The following is a 26,977-nucleotide window of genomic DNA, read 5'->3' on the forward strand; positions in this document are numbered from 1 at the left end:
TGGACTTTGTGTATTCCTCACAGGCCGCTACACACAATAGGGAGCTTAGGTTGCCTGGATGGCCATCACTGGCAGGATGGGAGGAAGGAGCTGGACCCAGCCCCACTACACTTGAATAGGCTATGTCCTGAATCCACACAAAGGGCTGGATGGCGGCTACTCTCCGGCCAGCCCAATATGTGCACAAGAGACAGACTCTAAATCCACCTGCACATATTACTGATAGGAGTCATAGGCAAAGTCCCCAGGGCTCAGTAATGAGTGTTCAGGTTATCATCATCAAATAATTGTATTTCGGTCACCACGGTCTATAAAAGTGCAGATAAAATACATACATTGCACGAAGTAGGGATAAAACAATAAATAACATATCCAAGTAGAATTCAAGCATCTAAAATCAAATTAAACATGAAAGTTATCAAGATGTACATTGAATGCAGTGTTATAATTACAGGAGTTCTTTTTGCAAACATTTTCTTCGTCTGTGCCACATACCAATTAGGAACCGTGAAACAGCAAAGACAACTGGGGGATGGGTATCATACTTGATAACCCTGCATGCTTAGGCACATTGGCTGAAGCCTAAATTTCTACACAGTGGTATTAGCCAGCATTTCCTAGTGGCCACCTGATAGGCAGGGCAAAAAAACAAAACATGGATTTCATCCTCTAGATTGTATTTACATGCCGGACACATGGGGTTCTCTGTATTGACCCATTTTCTTGTGAATGCCCTGAGCGGGAGACTGCCAATCCTAAATTGCGTGTACAGTTTCCTCGCCAGTGGAGGATAGGTTAAATCCAATAAGTCCTCTTTTGGGGTTTTAATTTAACTTGGAGGAACTCTGCTGTTAGTCTTCCCACTGTAGTCCATCTATGAAGAGATAATAGATTATGGTGTCTAAAATGGTAGACCAACAATGTCTTGGATAACCTTGGACAAATTTCTTCAGGATTATCCCACAGCTCGGGTAAGCGGATCCTATTACTGCTTTGATATGTGGGAGCCACGAAATGTTCTTAATTTGTAACGTAGTCCAAACCTCCAGGAATTCTTTTTTGTAGGACACTAGTTCAGGCACAGACCATAATCTTTTCCAATACATCAAAGGCTGTAATGCGACCTCCTCCTCTATAGGCACTAGCCCCAGGTCCATGCGTAGAGGAACAAGCGGTGTGCTGGCTGGTAGACCCAATAAATTCCTCATGAACGTGTGTTCTATCCTCTTGAGGCTGGTTGTACATTGATGTCCCCATAGTTCCGCCCCATACATAGAAGCTGTTATAGCCTGAAGTTTGTAAGTTTCTATGACCGGGGCTGCTGGCTTAAATTCAGATGTTCTGTGCATTTTACCAATTCCCTCCGCCACTTGAGATAACCTAAGCGCCGCCTTTGCTGACTGGATACCCCAGTCAAGATGTTCTGTCAAGGTGATGCCCAGGTACTCAAAGGTCTTGACTCACTCCAAAGAGATTCCATTTAGAAGTGGATTTGAACGGGTCTGCCTTGGAGGATTTTAAAATCATAAACTTGGTCTCATCCAAGTTTATTTCTAAACCTCGCAAAGAACAGAAAGCAGCAAAGCGGTCCAAGGTTCGTTGAATACCCGTTCATGTTTTGGACAACAACAAAGTGTCGTCCGCACACATCAACACGGGCATACGACCTGAGGCTAGCCTAGGGGCATCATTATCCTTTCATCCGAGCAGGTGGTCTATTAACCTATTTATAGAAAGACAAAATAAGGTGGGGGCCAGGACACACCCCTGGCGCACCCCCTTTTTCACTGGGAAGCGGGCTGTCAGTTCTCCATATTTCCCACACCTGACTTGGGCATAATTATCGGTATGGAGTCTAATTAGCACATGCAATAAATAAGTGGGTAGGCTCAGATGAAATAATACACTCCACAACTTATCCCTCGGCACTAGATCGAATGCGGCCCGCAGGTCAACAAAGATGAGGTAGAGACTGCCATCCTCCAAACTCACCGTTTTCCAGAACGGTACCTGGAGTCTAAATATCTGATCAAGGGTTGAAGTGCCTAGCCTGAACTCAGCCTGCAGAGTACGCAAAATCTCATTTTCCTATATCCACCCCTGCACTCTATCGAAAAGGATCCTTCCCAGCAGATTTTGTGTAATGTCTATCAAACTGATAGGCCTATAATTAGACGGCATTAGGGGACAACCTTTTTTGTGGATAGGGACTATCTCTGCTCCACGCCAGGTATCTGGCGGGTCCATGCCATTTAACATTGCATTAAAGAGAACAGCCAAATATGGTGCCCACATTTTTGATTCTGATCTAAATAAATCCGCTGGAAGCTTGTCCAGGTCAGGTGCCTTGTTGGGTAGAGTTTAGCTATTGCGGTTTTGATCTCACTCACCGTAATGTGCCGGGACCCCTCCAGTCGATCCTCATGAAGTGATAAACGATGGACCATCTTCGCTAAAATATGCATAGAGAGCTCCAAAATGGGCTTCCCAAGCGACAGCTGCTATATTTGGTTCAGAAGCTATTCTAATCTCTCTCGCCCCAGAGCTTACGATAGCCCAAAATGATTTAGAGTCCCTACATGAGGGTGCTGTTCTTAAATCTTCCCATCTATTAATTTCCCAATCTATCTTTTCCCTTTTAATAACCTGCTTGTATTTGAGCCGGCACTGCTTAATGCTTGGCTTATCCTTTCTTTTATTGCAGTTAGCAGATCTTTTTTTGCTTTCCGACAAATAACGTTATACCAGGGATGGGTTGCAAGTGGTCTTGTCTTCTTACTTCCTTCGGGGAAGACACATCAGACAGTTTGGCGACCAACTGTTTGTGAATTTCCACGGGCTTAGTCAAAGATTCTTGGTAGGTGTCCTTATCCCCAATCTCTCCCATTTCTATCAACTGTGGCAAAGCTGTTGATATAAACCTGCACTTTTAGTTGGGGAGCCCTGTAAGTATGACCATTTAACTCTCCGCCCGTTATTGGTTAGCTGGAGAGGCAGTTGTACAACATTGGGCTCAGGACAGGGTTTGACAACCCGAAACTCCCTGGTTTCAATGTTAAGACCAGGGCATTGTGGACACTGTCTTTCCTCGGGTGGACCCTAAAGTCCAGGACCTTATCCCAATGTCTAAGTTTAACCAGTATGTAATCAATAAGGGAATTTTGCCCTTCTCTATTAAAGGTTGATAAACCCGATCTGTCAGATTTTGTCCTCCCATTGCAAGCCCGCAGGGACAAGGAGAGGGAAAAAGAGTTTATTTGAAGAACTAGCGGCGTCCATGCTCTAACAGCTGCTATCTATGGTTCTGGGATACGCCAATACTGATCCTCGTCAGCTAATCCGTCTAGATCTGCACTGCTCAGAGGCTCAAATTGGCAGTTAAAATCTCCACCAACTATCATGACTACTGTTGGGTCTAGGGACATGATAAACTGCCTTAGTGCATCAATGGTTCCAGATTCGTGCCCACTCTGCATAGGCCTCGAATAAATATTTAGTAGGGTAATTTGTGTAGAATCTGGAAGCGTAAGAAGAACACATTGAACATCAGGTGAGTTGGTTGGTATCTGGGGAGCTTTAGCACCCAAGTGTATGCCCACCCAGGTGCTTAAAGCCTCCGATGGTCTACCCCTACCCCATGTTGTAAACAGTATATTAAAGGTGGCAAAACCGGCCATCGAGGTCTCTTCCAGCGCCCACGTCTCCTGCATTAAGCAGATGTCACATTTTTCTATAAACAATCCCATGTTCAGGTTATCTCCCCCAGCCAATCCAGGTGCTGCTATAACAGGAAGAGCAGCATCTGGATTGGCTCAGAGACACAGGGGGTGGGAGGAGGCTGTCCTTTCTGCGGCACGAACGAAAGAAGAAGAGCTGCTTCAAAGCTTCGATCGTCATGCTCAGGTAAGTAGGCTTAACTCTGAAAACAGAGTGCAGTAATGACGTTCTTCTTTCGGATTGTCTTGGATATATAAATGTATTTAAGTGTATGAATTTGGTTTCTTGTGCCAACGATTGAGCACTTATATGTAGTGTGATTGTTGAGGTTTGTGTGTGTATCCTCAGTGAGCGTATGTGTGTATCTGCAAGGGCAGAGAGACCCTCTGCTCCAGCTAAGCTCCCTTTTACACTGGAGGGGATGTCTGTTGTACCCGCTCTCATTGCTCCTTGCAAAAAACACAGTTGATGGACAGAGTGCAGAACAATGTCTTACATTCACCCCAAAACAAAGATCTGGGCCTAAATCCATCATTTTTTTGCACTCCACCCCACCCTAGGTCAGACACTGGCTATATGCAAATCAGCCTTGACCCTGTGCCTCATGGGAACAGTCCAGCCCGAACTACCAAGCCATGTCTTTCCTAGACCGGAATCAAGCATCCAAGGACCGGTTTCTGGCTATCAGCCTTATTCAGCCTGGATAGCTTGACTCCAGTGATGTGGAGAGCCTGGGACTCACGTCTGAGCATACCCAGCCCACTCAGTGTGAAATATGCAAAAAACACAGTTGATGGACAGAATGCAGAACAATGTCTTACATTCACCCCAGTACAAAGATCTGGGCCTAGATCCATCGTTTTTTTGCACTCCACACCACCCTAGGTCAGACACCTGCTATATGCAAATCAGCCTTGACCCTGTGCCTCATGGGAACAGTCCAGCCCAAACTACCAAGCCATGTCTTTCCTAGACCGAAATCAAGCATCCAAGGACTGGTTTCTGGCTGTCAGCCTTCTTCAGCCTGGATAGCTTTACTCCAGTGATGTGGAGAGTCTGGGACTCACATCTGAGCATACCCAGCCCACTCTGGGTGAAAATAGCAAAACACACAGTTGATGGACAGAATGCAGAACAATGTCTTACATTCACCCCAGTACAAAGATCTGGGCCTAAATCTATTGTTTTTTTGCACTCCACACCACCCTAGGTCAGACACTGGCTATATGCTCAGACGTGAGTCCCAGGCACTCCACATCACTGGAGTGTTAATTAATTATTATTTGGTAATTAATTGATTAATTGATAATCATGGTAATTATATTAATTTATTTTCTAAAGCGGGTTGTGGTTTTTTTGGGGAATAGGGTGGGAAGTAATTTAATTATAAATAATTAAATATGTTAATTTATTTATTGGTATTAATTTATAATTATTTGTTAATTAATTATTAATTGGTAAATAATTAAAATTACATTGGTAATTAATTTTAATTAATTGGTTAATTGATAATTATGTTAATTATATTAATTTATTTTCTGTCGCAGGTTGTGAGTTCATAGGGGAATAGGGTGGGAAGTAATTTAATTAAAATTAATTCAATATGTTAATTTATTTATTGGTATTTATTTTGAATTAATTGTGAATTAATTATTAATTGGTAATTAATTAAAATGTAATTGGTAATTCATTTTAATGAATTGATTAATTGGTAATAATTAAAATAAAATTGGTAATTCATTGTTAATTAACTAATATTTGGTAAGTAAATAAAATATAATTGGTAATTAGAGTTAAATAATTGATTAAATGTTATTCATGTTAATTGTATTAAATTATTTTCAGTATTGTGTTGTGGGTTTATAGGGTGGGAAGTATTTTAATTATAAATACTTACTTATTTTCTTTATTTATTGGTTATTTTTGTTGAAAATAATTAATTTATTATAAAAAACTAAGAATTATTTAAAAAAATTAAATTGGTATTAATATTGAATTAATTTTCGTGTATATATGAAGTATATATGTTCCCTACTGTTGCACTCTCTGGAGTGGGAATAGTAATTTTTACCCCTACGCTATCCAACGCTTTCCCTACTGTTGCACTCATTGGAGTGGGAATAGTATTTTTATCCCTACGCTATCCAAAGCTCTCCCTACTGTTGCACTCTCTGGAGTGGAAAAAGTAATTTTAACCCCTACGCTATCAAATGTTTTCCCTACTTTTGCACTCACTTGAGTGGGAATAGTAATTTTCACCCCTACGGTATCCAAGGTTTTCCCTACTGTTGCACTCGCTGGAGTGGGAATATTAATTTTTACCACTACGCTATCAATTTTCTCCCTACTGTTGCACTCATTGGAGTGGGAATAGTAATTTTTACTCTCCCGCTATCCAACGCTTTCCTTACTGTTGCACTCATTGGGGTGGAAATAGTAATTTTAACCTCTACGCTATCCAACGCTTTCCCTACTGTTGCACTCACTGGAGTGTGAATAGTAATTTTTACCCTCCCGCTATCCAACGCTTTCCCTACTGTTGCACTCTCTGGAGTTGGAATAGTAATTTTGACCCTCTCGCTATCCAACGTTTTTCCTACTTTTGCACTCACTGGAGTGGGAATAGTAATTATTATGCCTACGCTATCCAACGCTTTCCCTACTGTTGCACTCACTGGAGTGGGAATAGTAATTTTTATGCCTACGCTATCCAACTCTTTCCCTACTGTTGCACTCTGTGGAGCGGGAATAGTAATTGTTATCTCTACGCTATACAATGCTTTCCCTACTGTTGCACTCTCTGGAGTGGGAACAGTAATTTTTACCCCTACGATATCCAACGCTTTCCCTACTGTTGCACTCTCTGGAGTGGGAATAGTAATTCTTACCCTCCCGCTATCCAACGCTTTCCCTCCTGTTGCACTCACTGGAGTGGGAATAGTAATGTTTACTGCTACGCTATCCAATGTTTTTTCTACTGTTGCGCTTGTTGTAATAGTAAATTTAACCCTCTCGCTATCCTATGGTAAATATAGTGTATATTTTATTATTAATACTACGTTTATATATATGTTCCGAAGAGAGGTGGGGACAGAGAAAGCATGTTAAGGCAGCTGGAGACCAAATATATACTCAACTTTAATAGTAAGTCTCCAAATGGATTGAATACCACCGAAGACATGCATACATTTTTATAGCAGATTTGATTAGATATTGACTTGTAATCATTTTAATAGATATCGTGTAAAAGATGTAATCCAGTAACCTCTCACATTTAATGTTAAAAATTCACTTCTTTTTTCACTTTTTGCACAGCACCATGCACTTTCTGTTGACTTACTGAACTTGAATATCCTATGAGCTTTTAGAGGGGTGGTTTTAGATATCCAGGCTTGGATATTTTAACACCATGTAACCCAGTTTTAGTTCATGTGTAATGATTATTACAGTTTGTATTATGACTAAGGTTCTGACTAAAATGGCTTGTTATGTATTAACTTATTTGCAACATTTGCACAGAAGCATAATTTGCACCAAAGAGCGCAATTTTGCACACATTTGGTTTTATAGGTATTTATAATAACATGTTTTAACTTCATATCAAATAATTTTATAGAGTTCCATAAACATGATATATTTAGACAACCTATGCGTTATATTGCACATATCAATCATCAAGCATTTATGCTGTTATAACTCCAGAACCAACACAAGGAAACACTGCGCTTCAATGTTTTATGGCAAATATGATGAAAATGAGAATTAGGTCTCTTGTATATACAATTTTTAGCTATTTATTGCGTAATGTTGCACATTGATTTACTATGCATTTATGTAGTAATATATATGTATAACTATGCAAATCAGAACCCAGCAAATATGCAAACTGGCCACCATTGATGTACAGAAATATATGGTCAACAGAAGTATTTTCTCACTGTTTAGCATCACATGATTGAAATGGTTGAAAAAATGAGTATTTAAACATGCACTTAACTGCAGTGTCGCTATGTGATCAAGGTTACTAGTTAACCGAAACGCGTCACGCCTGGAATACCATTTGAATGAGCCAATAAATCTTCCCACTATATACATCTGCTGCTTCGGGGTCCTTTATCTGTTTGGTGTGGAAAATCGCCGTTTGAACAGAAGGTGTCGAATTATATATATATATATATATATATATATATATATATATATATATATATATATATATATATATATATATATATATATATATATATATATATATATATATATATATATATATATATATATATACATATATATATATATATATTTAATCACCAATTTGTTCCACAGAAGGTGCACACCATTACGGTTGGTGCCAGACAGCAGGGATGAACGTGTCCCCGCAGATAATCTTTCACCAAAATAAAGAATAATGTCTGCACACATCCATTGCTTTATGCTTGGGTTTTATTCAAGAGACTCAAGGAGCCCCATTCACCTACGCGTTTCGACCGCAGGTCTTGATCACAGTGTTGCCACTTGTCTTTTTTCTATGTTCGTTATTTATACATTTACTACCCATCAGCTAACAATGAAGCATCTTGGGAGATGTAGTTTAACAAATACTTGTGAAAATACGAAACGTTCTAAGCTTTACATTTCATTGTATAAACCCATTCTCATGTTTATCACACTTGCTTTCTTATCAAAGTGGTATTTGGGGAGATGGGCAATCAATTCAGGAAATTACAAATATCGGTTTTTATACATGGAAAAATTCCATATAACTAATGTATTAGTGATACTGACACATAGTACATTTTCTGCCAAATTCTTTGGAAATAATGTCTATGCTAGTGACAGTTCATGTATTGGCTTAATGCCATTTTACCCCTTTTGAAAACTCCAGTCCCCAAATATTTATTATGTAGGGCTCAGTGCCCGCAATAAATGTCGTGATAGTCTACACATATTCAAGAAGTCAAGGCCATTCATAACTGTTAAAGTCCCCAAATATTAAGGAAACATTAGAGATGCACCTGCATCTCATCATCCATGCTCAATCCTCTCGGAGTCTTAGCTTGGAAACGTATAATTAAACGCGACTCCAGTCTCCTCAGTTGTAATTTCTGGTTACCTCCTCTTTCATTAGGAAGTATTGTTGCTATGCCACCATAGCGTATGTCCTTCCAATTTTTTCCAGGGTGTGCTGACATATGTTTAGCAATAGCATAGGACATGTCTTCATTTTGAATCGCTCGGATGTGCTCCAAAATTCTTTTGTGTAGTGGACAAGTGGTCATACCAATATAGTTCTTTCCACATGCACATGTTAAGATATAAACAACATGAGTAGTTTGACAGGTTATGGTGTCCTCTATGTTAAAGATCTTGCCTTGTGGATCTTTTAAGGATTTCCGAGATAGTCCTACTGTGCAAGCTTTACAATTAAAGCATTTGGTGAAGCCTTTTTGTCTGGAGGTTAACCAGTCTTTTTTCCTGTTCATTTTGAAGTGACTATTGACAAGTTTATCTTGTAAGGAGGGAGGTTTTCTGAATGTGACCAAGGGATGTTCACTCATTTGGTCACCAATATCTGGGTCTCTTTTGATTATGTTCCAATATTTGTTAAGGATCCTTCTTATGTTTTGACTCTCCTTACTGTAGGTCATAATCATTCTGATGGGTTCAGATTTGGATGTTGGTTCAGTTTGTTTTTTATCGATCAGAGTTTGTGTTCTTGTAAGTTCTCTTGCTTTTAATTCTCCTTTTCTTACATCTTTGTAATTGTATCCTCGTTTCAGGAATCTTTGCGTTGTCTCTTTATATTTAAGATTCATTTCCTCTGGATTTGAGCAGTTTATTTTCATTCGGATAAATTCACCGTAGGGTATACTTTTTTTTTAAACTGTAGGATGAAAACTATCTCCATGTAGAATACTGTTTGTTGCTGTATTCTTTCTGTGGACAGTGGTCTCCAATTGTCCATTATCAATGTATATCTTTGTGTCTAGAAATACAATTTCATTTTCACTGATGACTGATGTAAATCTCAATCCCAGATCGTTGTTGTTGAGTTTGTTCAAGTATTCAGAGAATTCAAGTTCAGTGCCGTTCCAAATAAGGAACAGGTCGTCGATAAAACGAAGCCATGTTACTACTTTTGATGTATAGTAGTCATTTTCTTCATCCCAAGCAATAGTTCTTTCCCAAAAACCCATTGCCAGATTAGCGTAGCTCGGTGAAAAGGCCACGCCCATTGCAGTTCCACATCGTTGGGCATAGTATACTTTGTTAAAAAGAAAGACGTTGTTGTTGAGGCATAATTCCGTCATTTCTTTAATCATTTGCCAGTGCTGGTATTCTTCCAATGGTTTCTGTTTTAGGAAGTAATCCAATGCAGTCAATCCCATTTCATGAGTGATGGATGTATATAGGGAGACTACATCAATGGTGGCCAGTTTGTATCCATCTACCCAAGCAATGTTCATTAGATTGCGTAAGAAGTCTCCCGTATCTTTCAGATACGATGTAAGTGTGGGGACAATAGGTGCCAGAAAAGAGTCCACGTAAATGGAGAGATTTTCATATAATGAACCACAGCTCACTATAATGGGTCGGCCCGGAGGTTTCCTTAGTGTTTTATGCACTTTCGGCAGAAAGTACATAGTGGGCATGACAGGATCTTCATTCATCAAAAATTGTACTTCTTGGTTAGTAAGTAGTCCTTGATTTTCCCATTTTGTCAACTTGGTGTTTAATTCAGTGATCAAATCATTAATCAGATTTTTTCTCAATTTTTCATAGTTCTTAGTTTCATTAAGTTGACGCATAGCCTCTTGTATATAGTTAGACTTATCCATGAGGACTATATTCCCACCCTTGTCGGCTGGTTTGATTTCTAGTGATTCATTTTCCATTAAAGAGCAAAGGGCTTTTCTTTCCAATATTGTCATGTTCTCATTTTTCCCTTTATGCATAGTCTTTTGCATTTTTTCTAGCTCTGAATTTACTAGTTCAAAGAAAACATCAATTTTATTTCCAGGATGTAATATGGGGCAGAATCTAGTTTGTTTCTTGAAGTTAGTTTTCAAATGTTTGTTAGTGATCTGTCCCATCCTGGATAATAGTTGGCTATCTGTGATTGTTGAATCATCCGTTTCATTCGCTAATTCAAAAGCAGTTCTCACAGCTGGGATTTCAGCAATATTAATGCCAATTGATTTTTCAACATTATTGTTTGATATTGGTTCATTATCTGCTTGAATGTTTTTCTTTTTGAAGAATTTTGCCAGTTTAAGTTTTCTTGTATACTTATATAAGTCTATTTTTGTTTCTACTGGATCAAAATGTTTTTCCGGGCAGAAAGTTAGGCCTTTATTAAGCAGGTTTTCCTCAGCTCTTGTTAGTACATGCTTCGATAGGTTTATTATCAGGTAAGGGTCTGGTTCCTTGTTGGCCATTATTTGGTCGTGACTCTGTTTCGTAGGGTGTATCCCTTGGTTTTTTCCGGAGCCTCTTCTGGTTTTCCTTAGTTTTCTTTCTGGATTTGTTGGCTCCTTCCTTTGATCTTTGTACCTTGATATTTCTGGCCTCTTCCTCTTCCTTTCCCTCGTCCTCTTCCCCTTATTTGTTGTTGTTCGAAGTAGACCATTTTTACCTCCTCTAAAAAAGGAGTTCTTGTTCCTATGGTCTCCTGATCCTCGCTCTCGCTCCAGTCAGTATCAGATTCACTCAGAGAAATGTTAGGGGTTTCAGTCTGAGGCTGCGATTTCATCTGTAGTCTTATTTGCTCAAACTTTTTTGCGAATGTTAATATTCTCCCACATGAATAGTCTTGTTCATCTCTTCTGTATTTGCGCTCCTTTCGCTCTTCCACTTCATTCTCATGTTTATCCAATACAATTTCCATATCTTTTCTTAGTTTTTTGGTTTCTTCCTCTTTGCCATGTGAAAGGATTAGAGATTCCACTTCTGATATTTTTTCATGTAGTTCATCCACGTCCATTTTTGCATATTTGAATATTATTCTCAGCATATTAGTAGAGCATTGCATGTTGTTGTTACCCCAATTAATGAGCATCTCTGGGCGAGTATCTGGGTGATTTGGGAGGGTATATATTCTCAGCCCTCTAGGGATCATTTTACATTCCAGATATTTTTCCAATGTCAGAATTTCCCAACTCTTAGTTATTTCTTTCTTTGAAAGTCTTTCCAATTTCATGAATAATTGTTTCAATGTCATAGAGGTAAGATCTATTTCCTCTGTTTCTTTGCTAGTATTTTCTGTGGTCTTTTCTGACTTTTTACCTTTTTGAAATGCTGCTTGTGCACGTTGTGCATGTTTAGTGGCTCTTTCCTCCATTGTATATGTAGACTTTAGTTACTATGGTTTTGAAGCCAAACGTTTCTATTTATTCACAAAAGATACACAGTGTGGCAGGGGAAATGTCTTTATAGAGATACCTCTTGACCCTTAAGCAATGGATAATGTTTTTTCCAGCACACACGTTTAAACCGATTCTGTTCGTGTTGTCTAAACGCGTTACAGTTCAATTGTGCTCATTTACCGCGGCTCAGCCGGGCGTTTCCGTATTGTAAACAAAACGCTAAGCGCTCTCACCTTGAAGTTGTTTCTGGAGGCGCCGGTTTGCAGAAATCCTTTTCTTTCCTCACGTTAGTGTGACGGAGCGTCTTGCTGATTCCTCGGGGAGATATTTTGATACAATGTGTTCCAGTTCCTCGACGCTTCTTCGGAACTTCCTTAATTCAAAGCAGCTTTTGTTCCTCAGCGATATTCAAAGCTGCACGTTTTCAATTGCGTGAAGTTGACAGAGAACTGGGAACCTCGGAGGGATGCCGGGTGCCGCCTTCGTCTTTTAGTAATTAATCACCAATTCGTTCCACAGAAGGTGCACACCATTACGGTCGGTGCCAGACAGCAGGGATGAACGTGTCCGCGCAGATAATCTTTCACCAAAATAAAGAATAATGTCTGCACACATCCATTGCTTTATGCTTGGGTTTTATTCAAGAGACTCAAGGAGCCCCATTCACCTACGCGTTTCGACCGCAGGTCTTGATCATGGAATTTTTCCATGTATAAAAAACAATATTTGTAATTTCCTGAATTGATTGCCCATCTCCCCAAATACCACTTTGATAAGAAAGCAAGTGTGATAAACATGAGAATGGGTTTATACAATGAAATGTAAAGCTTAGAACGTTTCGTATTTTCACAAGTATTTGTTAAACTACATCTCCCAAGATGCTTCATTGTTAGCTGATGGGTAGTAAATGTATAAATAACGAACATAGAAAAAAGACAAGTGGCAACACTGTGATCAAGACCTGCGGTCGAAACGCGTAGGTGAATGGGGCTCCTTGAGTGTCTTGAATAAAACTCAAGCATAAAGCAATGGATGTGTGCAGACATTATTCTTTATTTTGGAAAAAAAAAATATATATATATATATATATATATATTTATATATATGAATATATATATTTGTTTTAATTATATTAATTATCTATTAGTTTTAATGTTATTTAAGTATTTTAAGTATTTTTAGGTTAGTTACATTTATTATTTTATTAATTTTAAATTACTTTTAACTATTTAAAAAAGTCGATATTTTGACTATCTATATTTTTGTATATTGATATTTTTGATTCGACATTTTTGTACTTACCTGTTTGGAGATAGGAAGTCGATATTTTTACATTCTATATTTTTAACTCGATATTTTTGTATATCAATATTTTTGACATCGATAGTGTGTTAGAGATACGGTGCCACTAAGATTGTGTCGGTTTGTACTCTACCCCAAAGAGAGGGTTACATTGTTGACCATTTTGAGAAATCCCTGATGCCTAGAGTTCTTAAAAACAACATAATTATAGTTAAAATCCATGTGAATCCCCAGATTTGTTACTGTAGCTGTCGACCAGAAAAAATTGGGCCCTAATATTCAAAAGGAGTATGTCTGTTCAGTGAAAAGGCCTCACTTTTTGGCCATTTAATTTTGAATCCTGAAAACCTGCTAAACCTATTTTCTCCTAAAACAGACCTCTTACCTAGGACTCCTGCAGACAAATTTTCACTAATAAGAATTCCAGGACTAAGAAGAATAAAGCTGATAGGGGGCAGTTTTGATGCGTGCCCCTATGAATGGAAAATGGCGCTGATGCCAGTAGAAGGAACAGTTGCTGTTGATGCCTGGTATAGCCACTGGATTTTTTGCACACGTTTCCCTTGGAAGCCAAGCCTTCACAGCATATTTAAAAGATATGGTAACTTTTCCCTCTCAAAGGCCTTTCCAGTGTTCAGAGACACAGTGAGTTTTTTGTCTGGGTCATTCTGCACTTGCCCTATCAAGTAGAATTTGATGGCTGGATGATCGGCCTGGCACAAATCCAATCTGATTATGGTGTAGAAGCAAAAGAATTCTTTCTGTAGAATGAATTAGAATTCTTGTGAGGATTTCGAGGTCACATTTAAAACCAAGAAGATGGTGGCTGTGTTGGAGAACTGGCATAAGGCTCCAGTAGTCTCCACTCTTTGAAGACCTTGCACAGCAAACGGGTAATGGTGCTCACTCTGATTTTATAGAATTTTGTAGTTAACCCATGTTCCCCAGGAGCCTTGCCCACTGGCATGTCCTTTATGGCCACTACAATTTCCTCTTCCATGATGCTACTATCTAATGTGTGAGCTACTTCTTTGGAAACCCGTGAAAAATCCTTATTATTATTATTATTTGAGATTTGTTGAGCGCAACAAATACCCGTAGGTGTCTCGGTGCTGCGGACGGATAAGGGAAGACATGAGGCCGGTGGGCTGAGTGTTGTTATTGGTTAAATACCTTGTATTAAGTTGTTTGCGAGCAGTGGCTATTGTGAATCTTCTGTCACCCCAGGAAGATTTTTTTGTTCTGGGGACCGTCATTAGGTTAGCTGCTGAGGAGCGAAGGGGGTCTGGTAGGTGTGTAGAGGATAAGGTGTAGGAACCTGGGTCCAGAATTATTTATTGATTTGTATGTGATGCACAGGGCCTTGAATTTGATGCGGCTTCTGATTGGCAGCCAGTGGAGTTTACGTATTATGTTGGATATGGGTTTAAACTTGGGGGTGTTGGTCAGGATTCTTGCTGCCGCGTTTTGAACCATGTGTATTTCATTTAATACCTTTTCTTCGGTGTTGAGGAGTAAATCGTTGCAGTAATCCACCTTGGACAAAACTAGAGTGGTCATGATCATTTTGCCGGCACTAGAGGGGAGATATGGTAGAAGTTTTTTTATTTTTTTGATGGTGTGGAAGGCGGAAGAGGCCACAGTGTTGGAATGTTGTTGAAAAGATAGAGTGTTGTCAAAAATGATGCCTAAGTTTCTGACTTTTTTGACAGGTGAGGGGTGGACCCAGATCTGCTGGCCACCATTGTGGGGACCAGTTGGGAGAGAGGTTGCCAAATATCATTACCTCCGTCTTCTCCGAATTTAATCTAAGGCAATTGTTTGCCATCCAGGGATTTATGATTCAGAAAAGGGGGTGGTGATGAACAGAGAGTCTGAATTAAGCAGACCACTCTTACCCAGTCCAAAGATCAGGGCTTGATCCATCACCGTTATTTATCTCACTGCACCATCCCAGCTCAGAACCTGGCTATATGCAAATCAGTCTGTCCCTGGCCCAGTGCATCATGGGAACAGGGCAGACAAACTACCAAGCCAATTCTTCACCAGAAAGGAGACAAGCTACCGGGGACCGGTTTCTGGCATTTCAGCCGTCTTCGGCCCGGCTTGCTTGAATCCTGATGGTGCAGTGAGAAAGGGACTCATGTCTGAGTATACCCTGCCACACCTATAGTGGCAAAAAACAATTCAGAAAAGGGGGTGGTGATGAACAGAGTGTCTGAATTAAGCAGACCACTCTTACCCAGTCCAAAGATCAGGGCTTGATCCATCACCGTTATTTATCTCACTGCACCATCCCAGCTCAGAACCTGGCTATATGCAAATCAGTCTGTCCCTGGCCCAGTGCATCATGGGAACAGGGCAGACTAAACTACCAAGCCAATTCTTCACCAGAAAGGAGACAGGCTACCGGGGACCGGTTTCTGGCATTTCAGCCGTCTTCGGCCCGGCTTGCTTGAATCCTGATGGTGCAGTGAGAAAGGGACTCATGTCTGAGTATACCCTGCCACACCTATAGTGGCCAAAAACGATTCAGAAAAGGGGGTGGTGATGAACAGAGTGTCTGAATTAAGCAGACCACTCTTACCCAGTCCAAAGATCAGGGCTTGATCCATCACCGTTATTTATCTCACTGCACCATCCCAGCTCAGAACCCGGCTATATGCAAATCAGTCTGTCCCTGGCCCAGTGCATCATGGGAACAGGGCAGACTAAACTACCAAGCCAATTCTTCACCAGAAAGGAGACAAGCTACCGGGGACCGGTTTCTGGCATTTCAGCCGTCTTCGGCCCGGCTTGCTTGAATCCTGATGGTGCAGTGAGAAAGGGACTCATGTCTGAGTATACCCTGCCACACCTATAGTGGCCAAAAACTATTCAGAAAAGGGGGTGGTGATGAACAGAGTGTCTGAATTAAGCAGACCACTCTTACCCAGTCCAAAGATCAGGGCTTGATCCATCACCGTTATTTATCTCACTGCACCATCCCAGCTCAGAACCTGGCTATATGCAAATCAGTCTGTCCCTGGCCCAGTGCATCATGGGAACAGGGCAGACTAAACTACCAAGCCAATTCTTCACCAGAAAGGAGACAAGCTACCAGGGACCGGTTTCTGGCCAAGTTCTGAGCTGGAATGGTGCAGTGAGCTAAAAAACGGTGATGGATCAAGCCCTGATCTTTGGACTGGGTTAAGAGTGGTCTGCTTAATTTAGACACTCTGTTCATCACCACCCCCTTTTCTGAATCATTTTTGTCCACCATAAACGTGGAAGGGTATACTCAGATGTGAGTCCCTAGCTCATTGCACCATCAGGATTCAAGCAAGCCGGGCCGAAGACTGCTGAAATGCCAGAAACCGGTCCCCGGTAGCTTGTTTCCTTCCCAGTATAAGGATATGAGAAGGGTTTTAGCCTGGTTATTGATACCTAGTGCCAAGACACGGTTTACAAGAATGTTGTGATCGACCGTGTCAAAAGCCGCCAATAGGTCTAGGAGGACCAGACCAGCGGCTCCTCCCTGATCGAGTATCCTTCTGATTTCATCTGAGGCTTTGGTGAGGGCTGTCTCGGTGCCGTGTGCCCCTCTAAAACCAAATTGTGTGTCGTCCAAGCAGTTGATTTGTTCGATGAAGAGTAATACTTTGGCAGAGAATGGGAGACAGGCGATGGGTCTATAGTTTTTTGTTTCCGTGGGGTCAAGGGTATGTTTTTTTAGCAAGGGTTTAATGATAGTTTGTTTCCAGATGGAGGGGTAGATCCCTGAGGTGAACATGGAGTTGCAGATGTTAGCTAGTGCTGGGGCTATGATTTCAGGTATTAGTTTTAGAACAGCTGGGAAGCAGGGGTCATTGGGGGATCCGGATTTAATGGAGGAGATGTGGTTTAGGATTTGGTCTGCAGTGACTTGGGAGAATTCAAGGAGGGTGGGAGGAGAAGTGGTGTTTACAGTAGGGTGTGATGTCGAAGTGGGTATGTCTGTGGTATCGATTGAGGAGGTGAAATGGTTAGTGACGGCAAGATTGGTTGCAAAATTGGTATAAATATGACTGACTTTGTCCTGAAAAAAAGAAGCTAGAGAGTTACAGAATGTTTGAGTGGGCGTTGAGGGGGGGTTGAGTTTAGGATCTGACTGGCTTGTTACAATTTGAAAAAGCTGTATACTGGAGTCTTGTGATGAGTCAATTTGGTTGGTGAAGTATTTGCTTTTTTCGGAAATTATGAGTTGTTTATATTTAGTTAGTGCTACTTTGTATTGAATTTTTTGAGTTAAGTCGTAGTTCTTGCGCCATTGTCTTTCTGTGTTCCTACAGGATTGTTTTTTGTAGCCTAAGTGCCTCAGAGAACCAGGGGGCTGATGGAGTTTTCCTATTTGTTGAAGTTGTTTTGAGTGGTACTAGTGTGTTGAAGGCTGATTGGAGCCACTGAGTATATTGTGTGGCTGCTAGTTCGGGTTCGGGAGAAAGGTCTAGTTGAGAGGATAGAAGGTGGGCATCATGATGCAGAGAATGGAAAAAGGCCCCTTCTTTTACCACACCCCCATCATTTAAATGCACGGCCTATATTTACTAATAGAAAGTGCCAAACTCTGTTAGGTATGCATTTGAGTGGTGAGTAATGACCCAAATGTGGAGGCGATAACCAGGGAAGATCTGTTTCAACTGCAATGCCAACACTCTCCCAACTTTTTCACCCTGCTGGAACTGCTCAAATGTAATGCTGGTCAATGTATTTTCTGCATCAGAAGTAAACAGCAAATTAAGATCGAATTTAGGGGCATATCATCAACGGCCAGCAAAAATTATCGCTGGCCATGATTAGCGTAAATAAAATTAACGCTGTCTATTATCGGATTCTATCACCCGGCGAATGCTCTATCAGCAACGTGCATCGCTGAGGCGATAGAAATCCAGGCAATATCGGCGATAGGGGGCAATTTCCTGCAATACAAAAAAGAGTTATCATTGCTGATAGGGAGATGTGGACGCAGGATAATAATCCACCTCCCTTTACAAACATAGCCAAGTCAGAAAATTAACTGGCATAAGAAACCTGCGATATAGCTGGTTAGCGCTAGTTTAAATGTCGCTAGGCTGGTTAGCGATTTCATTGATGATAGGGAGAATGCCTGTTAGCCATTAACATTGCTGTAGTTCACACGGGAACGCCTACCTCGCATCCCATTAGTGAAGCGATGTGAGGCAATAAGATTATGGGTGCTAAGGCATGGATTTACACGTTAGCGTGTACATGCTGATAGGACGTTAACATTATCGCCGCTTTTCGCCCGAAAAGCGACGCAAAAGCGGCGACAATGTTAACCCCGGGCCCTTGATGATATGACCCTCAGCTTTTTGTAACTATTGAAGAGTCTCAATAGTCGGAAAGGTCCTAGACTGTAGTGCAGTGAATAGGGAAAATATGTGGTAGCAGTCTTGGCAGTTCCTAGAAAGGAATAATGATCCGGACACTTTTAACTTGTTAGAGCTAATAAATTTGCTAGATCTTGCTCAACTAGTCGTAGAGACCACACACTCAGCACGACATATACTTGATGGCATTTTCTCCAACAACAGCCATCTGAGGTTCACACATACGCTCCCGATGGTATGGTCTGACCACAGGGTAGTGTTTTTTTGAGGTAAAATTGCCAGTCCAAGGTATCCGTGGCTCAGGGCTAAAGCAAACTACTACCAGAGCATGGAGCAAAATGAATGTCACTGAATGGCAGAATCAATTGGCCTCCACTGCCCCTCTGATTCTAGGGGATCTAGACAAGGCCACCTTGGCATATACTACCTGGCTGGAAGGAGCAACTAACAAGCTAGCTCCTATGAAAACAGTTTGAAACAACAAGAAACGACCTAGTGCGCCGTGGGACTCACAGGACCTGAGGAATAGTAAACTCCTCTATGAACATCAAGAAAGGGTGTGGAGGAGGGAGTACAATGTCGAGGAAAAAAACAAATATAAATCCTGTTTATCAGATTACAAAAACTTATTGCATAAAACAAAACAAGATTTCTTTGTAATGAAAATGTAGTCGGCAAAAAACTCCACTAAGGAATTATTTAAAACAGTCACAACCCTACCTAATCCACCATCAAATCATGTGGCTGCTGGTCAAGAACTGTGTGATAACATAGCCAATTTCTTCCTTAAAAAAGTGGATGATATCTACAGCACCTTTACAGTAGATACCAACTACATTCCTCAATTAAGAGTGGCCAAGGAGGAAGAGTTGGGAAATACTATACCTCAGCTATCCTAGTTCATACCTACTACAGAGGTGGACGTTCATGCCATTTTGATTAAAATCAAATCAGAATCCCCAACAGACCCCTGTCCCCCCTCTGTACTCAAAATGGGATCAGAAGAAGTCATATCTACCCTGACCAAGATCATCAATATGTCTTTCTTAGAGGGATACTTTCCGAAAGCATGGAAAATTGCATCAATTTTGAATCTGCTCAAGAAACCAAAACTTGACCCCATGGATGCCAATAACTTTAGACCAATCTCTAGACTACCACTTCCCGCAAAAATCATTGAAAAACGTATAAATACCCAACTGAGTCGATTTTTGGAGGAGGGTCATAAACTGGATCCTACGCAGTACGGCTTTAGAGGGAGTCATAGTACTTAATCGGCCCTCATTAAATCAACGGAAGAAATAAGAGCCACTCTCGATCAAGGAGGTAATGGAGCCCTGATTATGTTGGACCTCTCTGCAGCATTTGACATGGTCCATCATAATTTATTGATGGACCGGCTCCAGGAGATTGGTATCACTGGCACGGCTTGGAAACGGATTAAATCTTTTCTAACCGATAGAGAGCAGACAGTTTCGCTTGGCAAATTTTATGCTAATTATACACAAAAAGGAAAAGACCAGTCTCGTATATGTTGCTGTACTAGAACCTGAGAAACAAAGAAATCATGCAAAATACTAAAGAGTTACAGCTGGCTGAGATATTCCCATCAGACCACCCTTTGGCGGAGTCTCATCATATGGGGGGTTTGTATTTCATCCAATCAGCCGCCCAAACCATCAGATGATGGTGCGGATATGGATATGGAATAGAAACTCTAGCCAAACTGTTACTCAAAGGGTAGTGCTCAAGGTGTGTAGTGCAGTGCTGTGGTGAAAACTTAAAATTAACGACTCAGACATGAAACAATTTTTTAATAGGATTTGTCTGAGTGTCAAGGTTAAAATCACGCCAGGCAGTCTGAATATATAACTACACTGTGGCGCTGTGCAGGACGGTCAACATGTTTCAGCCAAATTGGAGGTATTTTTCCAGCTTTTGTCAGGACCTAGTAAATGAGCTACTGCAGCAAGATAATGGTGAAGGTGCTTAAGTGTAAAGAAATTAAGTGCCAAAATATATAAGGGAATACTTATATCTACCCGGAACTTGGAGCCCCAATATTCACAAGGAAGAAGTGCATTCTACTTTATTCCTAAAAAGAAAAAGCACATGAAAAATTCATTTTTGCATGTATAACCAAATATTCACAAGAACCTGTACAGACAACATATAAAACAGAAGTCAATTATACTCTGTTCATTCAAAAACTGGACTCACTTATTGACAGAAAAAGGGAGTAACTTAAACTGTGAATACTCACCGCGCTCTGCGTGGGAAATGACCTCACCTCACCCGGCATCCGCTCGGGAATATGAGGCCCCGCTCTAAGGTGCATAAAAGAGAAGGGCATAAATACTAATGTTTAAATGCGCCAAGCTTTCTAGCTATAGCATCCTTATACCTAACTCTCTAAATGCAAACAATGCCATCAGACCCTAGGAAGACCCCATAGGTCAAGGCCAGCGACAAAATGCACACCATGCTAGGTATTTTGAACTCTAAGAATTATAAAAACCATCAAAAAGCACTTTTGGAATTGTCCATGGTCTAGCTAGGAGGCTGCCTTACCTGTCCGTCGGTACCTCTCTCTATCATCCGAGAGGAAGTGGAGGTACCGACTAGGACCAGGCTCCTCCTTTTTATATTGCAGCCGATTGGTAAATTGATTAATTATGCCGCAAATTACCTGCCAAAAACGAGTAATTGGTGAATCGTAACGCTTATCTAAATGCGCATGAGCATTGACTACACCAGGTTGTTGAATCAATGCAGGGACGTGCACCAATCGACCGCGCATGCGCGCGATCGTGCGAGCGTCATGCGTCACGCGCTAGTCAACCACGCATGCGTGTGACGAAAAGCCTTTTCCCTTCCCTGTGGAGTTCCACAGGGATCGTCTATGAGCCCCACTCTTTTTAATGTTTATTTTTCCCAGCTCGTTCCCTTTATTGGCTCCTTTGGACTCAAACTGACCTCATACGCTGACGATACTCAGATAGTGGTCTCCGTACTTCCTAAGGAAACTCAGGAGCCAGGAAGGCGCTTTCATGACTTTATTGCAGCTGTAGGTGGCTGGATGGCCCAAAACTGTTTAAAACTTAAATCGGCTAAAATGGAGGTGATCCTCTTCGGAAATAATCCTCAATTTTGGACTCCAGATTGGTGGCCAGATTCTCTGGGCCCTCTTCCAACAACAGTGAGGAAAGTGAGAAATTTAGGGTTCATTATTGACAATAAACTAACCCATAAAGATCAAATCAACTCAGTTGTTGCTACAACTTCTTACATCCTAAAATCATGCAAAAAAATACTGGATTATCTCCCCATAGCAAGTCAGAAAACGGTGGTCACAGCCTTAGCGATGTCTAGGCTGGACTATTGTAATGGCCTATATGTCAACGTACAAGAAGGCCTCCTTAGAAAACTGCAACTCTTACAAAATGCAGCTGCCAGATTGCTATCGGGCACATCAAAATACAAACATATCTCAGCAGAAATTAAAAAGCTACACTGGCTGCCAGTTAGGAAACGAGTGCTGTTCAAGGCCCTGTGCATAACCTATAAAGCACTACATTGTATGGGTACAAAACACCTGATCCAAAATACAAAGTGGTATGTCCTGTCCAGGTTCTCTGCGATCCTCAGGAGCCAAATTGATTCGGATTCCATTGGCAAAGAAAGCCAATTGGGGTGGTTGAAGTTTCTTTGTGGGCACGGCCAAGGCATGGAATGCCCTCCCAATTTCTCTTAGAGATACAACGGAGCTGCTCGTCTTCAGAAAAGCCCTAAAAACCTGGTTGTTTAATGCATTACGTTCTAGGCATCTCCAACTGTGCCTATAGGGGACCATCACTCATAGCACCAGGACACCCTTGGGCAACAGTGCGCTCTACAAATATCATTAACATTAACATTAGATAGAGGTATGAAGAATTTGGCAGGGCAAATGTTGGTGTTTGGTACTTAGTTTATAGAAGAATGAAATATTATTGAAAAATAGAACATCATGTACGAACATGATATGTATTACGTTTTCAAATTCAATTCCATAAAGTGTACTGTCCATATCTCCAAATGCTGTATGTAAGGTACGTAGAAGACGTCTCAAAAGGTAAGTCACATAAGGGCATATTAACAAGGAACAGGGAAAATTACCGCTAAGAGTGCTTAGCCTTAATTTTGTTAACGCCCGCTATTGCTGGATAATATTGCATGGTTATCGCGTTATTAACAATGCTAACCGCTTGGCGATAAAAAATCCAGCGATAGTGGCATTTTGGGAGGTTATCGCTGGTAATGCAGTGATAAAACTACAAGTATATGGATATCCTTGTTGATAGCCCATGGTGGACTTAGCCATGTGAACCCCCTCCCATTGAAATACAATGATTAAGTCTGAAAATTATATATGTGGAGGGTGGATTTGCACACCGCGTGTACACAAACCTGTTGAGTATTATTTGTCACCTTAGATCCTTTTCTGCGTGCACTCTAGTGAATAGGGAATGTGCCCAACTCCCTATGGGGTAACTGACGTTTAATTGTGAGCCCAAGGAAAACCCTGGACTGCTAGAGGCACAGCTATTGGGCCAGAGGCCTTGAAAATCCTTTACACATATATAAAATCTCTAATCCTGCTGTGTCTATCAATCACATTTATTAGTGATATATTTGCTTTAGCATTCTGTTCAATACCAAGAAACAAAAAATATGTATGTGTTATTTCACAACCGTATATTACACATATGAAATTATTTGAAAATATTCACTCGTCATATTCCCAAGTCACATATTCTTAACACTGTAAAATGTATGACTCTCATATAAATGAGTACATAAAATTAATATCCAAAGTCCCAATGCATTTCGGGTTGCGATATCCAACCAAGAATATGTGACTATGGAATATGACGAGTGAATATTTTCAAATAATTTCATATGTGTAATATACGGTTGTGAAATAACACATACATATTTTTTGTTTCTTGGTATTGAACAGAATGCTAAAGCAAATATATCACTAATAAATGTGATTGATAGACACAGCAGGATTAGAGATTTTATATATGTGTAAAGGATTTTCAAGGCCTCTGGCCCAATAGCTGTGCCTCTAGCAGTCCAGGGTTTTCCTTGGGCTCACAATTAAACTTAAGTCTGAAAATTAGCAGACGTAAAAAAGCAGCGTCAACCGTGGTTAGCTCTGCTTTTTTTTACTCTAACAGGGCTAGCGTGAAGCTTGATAATGGGAGAAATGTTGCTTAGATACATTTCTCCTATTATTTTGCTCTGGAACGCCCACTTTGCATCTCATTAGAGATGCACAGGGAAGCGTAGTGAAAAAGGGTGCTAACATGCGATTTTGCATGTTAGCACACTGTTGTTAATAGGGCGATATTTTATCTCTGCTTCTTTGGCTTTTAAAGATGAAGCCCTTGTTGATATGCCCCATAGAGTTTATGTTCATTGGTTTGTAATTTTTGGAAATGTCCTTTAATTTAAAAGGAAGTTCTTCTCGAACCCAGTTGAGAAAAAAACATAAGTCAACAGACATAAATATCTCTTTTAAAGGATGTTCCTCTTTTCACTTAAGACAAGTTTGTTAAGCTTTAAACAATTTTGCAAGAGAACGAAACGTGTTGGTTATTTTCCTATGTTTTTCACATTTGGACACAAGCCGAATTAATTTTCAAGTAAAGGACATTTATGGCTGTTTAAATCATATGGGGTTTGAACCGGCATTGCAAAACCAAGTCATGCCTGTCACACCCATCCCTATTTTCTAAGGTTTGCATAAGATCCACAAGCCCTCATTGACCATTCCAAAGGTTTGATTTGTTCCCAAGAATGCATTGTTCCACATTCGAGAAGTTGTTGACTTTGTGGAAGAGTGCATTGGACTCATTGCTATGGACAGTTCTCCAACAAAGGAGACAGTCCAGTTTTATTGCAGTGGTTTTCAGTTTGGAGGAGAAAGCATTTGGTATTTTCTGCTGGTTTCTGCACTCACAGAACAGGAGAGGAGAAAAACTGATTGAGAAGAAGGAAATGAAGACATGGAAGACTTTTAGATTGAGGATTTGAGGTCACCACTAGAATCCATTGTCTATGATCTTTTCACCATTCCATTGGATGAAAAAACATTATCACCAAAGCATGTGACATGCTGTGTGTGTGAGAAAAAGCTGAGCAGGGTCAACATGAGAAAATACAGCTCTGCAACCATGTCAGTGGACAAGCTTATTCATGAATGGCAGGAACAGCAGTTTATTGATGAGAAAATGAAGATAAAAAGGGAAGCTGGAGAAGCTAGCACATTTTCTTCACCCATGCTTTATGCCATCCCTGCTGCAGAAAGGTTGAATGAATATATCAAGAAGGAAGATGAAGAATAAATTGGGTCCTCCTTCAGAAGTGTGAGATTACATTGCTTGGTGTGCTAGATTATCTCTTGTGGGGTGCAAAGTGGCAGAGCATGCAAAAACCAAATTCTTCTCCATCAGAACCTGTGGAAAAATATGTATTCCAATTTGTTCATGTTGTGCTTTTATTTTGTTTCGGTAAAAAAGAAAAGACTCAAAATAACTAGAATAGTATTTGCAAACAAAAATGGTTCTTTTCAGGCCAACTTTAATGGTATAAAAAAGATAGAAATATATTTTGTTTGATTTGTATGTGAGGGAGATGGAGTTAAAGTGATGGACATGAGAACACTGGGTGACTTAAGTAGTGAGAGAGTGTGTGAAAGCGATGAAGTGAGTCGCTGGGTGAATGTGAAAGTGAGAAAGGGAGTTAGTGATAGAAAATGAGTGAAAGTAAAGAAGGGTGTGAGGAAAAAAAAGGCAGTAAGTCAGACACTGCATGAGTGAGAAAGAGAAGATGAGAGATGGAAAATGTGTGTGCAGCAGAGATTGTCCTGGTGCGTTGTAGGGTACATGACCTAGACTTCAGACAGGCTGATACCCAATCCTCAGCAGGTTCTACAGTTGGGTCTGTCCTCAGGACAGGCCCTGCATGCAATCTCACATGGGTGGTCAACCCCCAATGCTCAAGGCTTTAGTGGCAGACATTTGCGTTGGCCGCATGACCTGTTCTCTCATGTGGCCCTGGATTTCATCACCCACTGACAACTTACCCTTTACAGCCAGGCCTAGTGCCCAACCCACTGAGGGAGGCCAACGCCTTTCAGTCAGGTTATGTACTTCAAAAAAAGAAAATTAGGCTTTGAACACCCATTTTACTGTTCCAAACTCAGTGCAAATTTCATTGCTATGGGCCTCACTCAGCAAGCTTCATTAGCCTTTGTTGGGACTTTCTTTGGGTTTGTGGATGTGGATGTGGAGATGTTCCCAGACCTAACGAAAGTCTCAGCACATGCCAGGAAACCTTGCCAGAGGGTCACGATTCATGGCTTGCATCAGGTTTGCAGTTCCCCTGCCTGGATCCACAATACTTGGAGGATCATGCCAGAGACCTGAGTTAAAATCCTAGCATACTCATAGTAACCAACTGAGTGATCCCCTGCAAATATTTCTTCTTGTTGCCTACCGTTCTTATGTGTAAAAATTGTGACTATGGGGACACATGCTAAGTGCATGAAGAGATTTAGTTATTGGTTGGGCATCACTATATAAACGCCCATATTAGGCAGATGGCTGGCCAGGTAAGAAAGGCATGTTGAAGGGTCTGGGTTGGGAGTGCGGTTAAGTGGTAAACAGCAGGTCCAAAAGACCAGAATTCTGATTTCGTCTTTCAATGAGTTGTGTGATGTTAGAAAAACCCTTTAACTCCTGGGCTGGGATTCGCTTTGTGCGTCTACATTAAGGAACAAAATCTGAAAGAAAATGATCCATACTTAAAATAGATTACTTATTGGGTTTGACTGTGGTGAGACAGTGGGCCATGCAAAACAGACACTGGGTGCTCCATGAGCACAATTGTTAAGGAGCAGCTAGTTTGTGGAGTTGTTTCATCATTACAATAGTTACAGGAGAACTATAGATACGAGATACCTTAGCTAGGCCATGTGAGAGAGAATTGTGATGCTGAGGTCCTTAGGATTCAAAGTATCTTGATTGTTCAGAGAGGAGACGTTGCCTAGTAATCATGTAATCGCTGACTGCAGAATCAGAAGCCAAATATTATATTCACTGTATGCCCGTTCAGCACAATTGTTTGATCTTGGGCAAATGATTTAATATACTGGCCAATGTCTCACTGCACTTA

Source organism: Lissotriton vulgaris, chromosome 4_1 (genome assembly GCF_964263255.1).
Source record: "Lissotriton vulgaris chromosome 4_1, aLisVul1.2, whole genome shotgun sequence".
Classification (NCBI taxonomy): Eukaryota; Metazoa; Chordata; class Amphibia; order Caudata; family Salamandridae; genus Lissotriton; species Lissotriton vulgaris.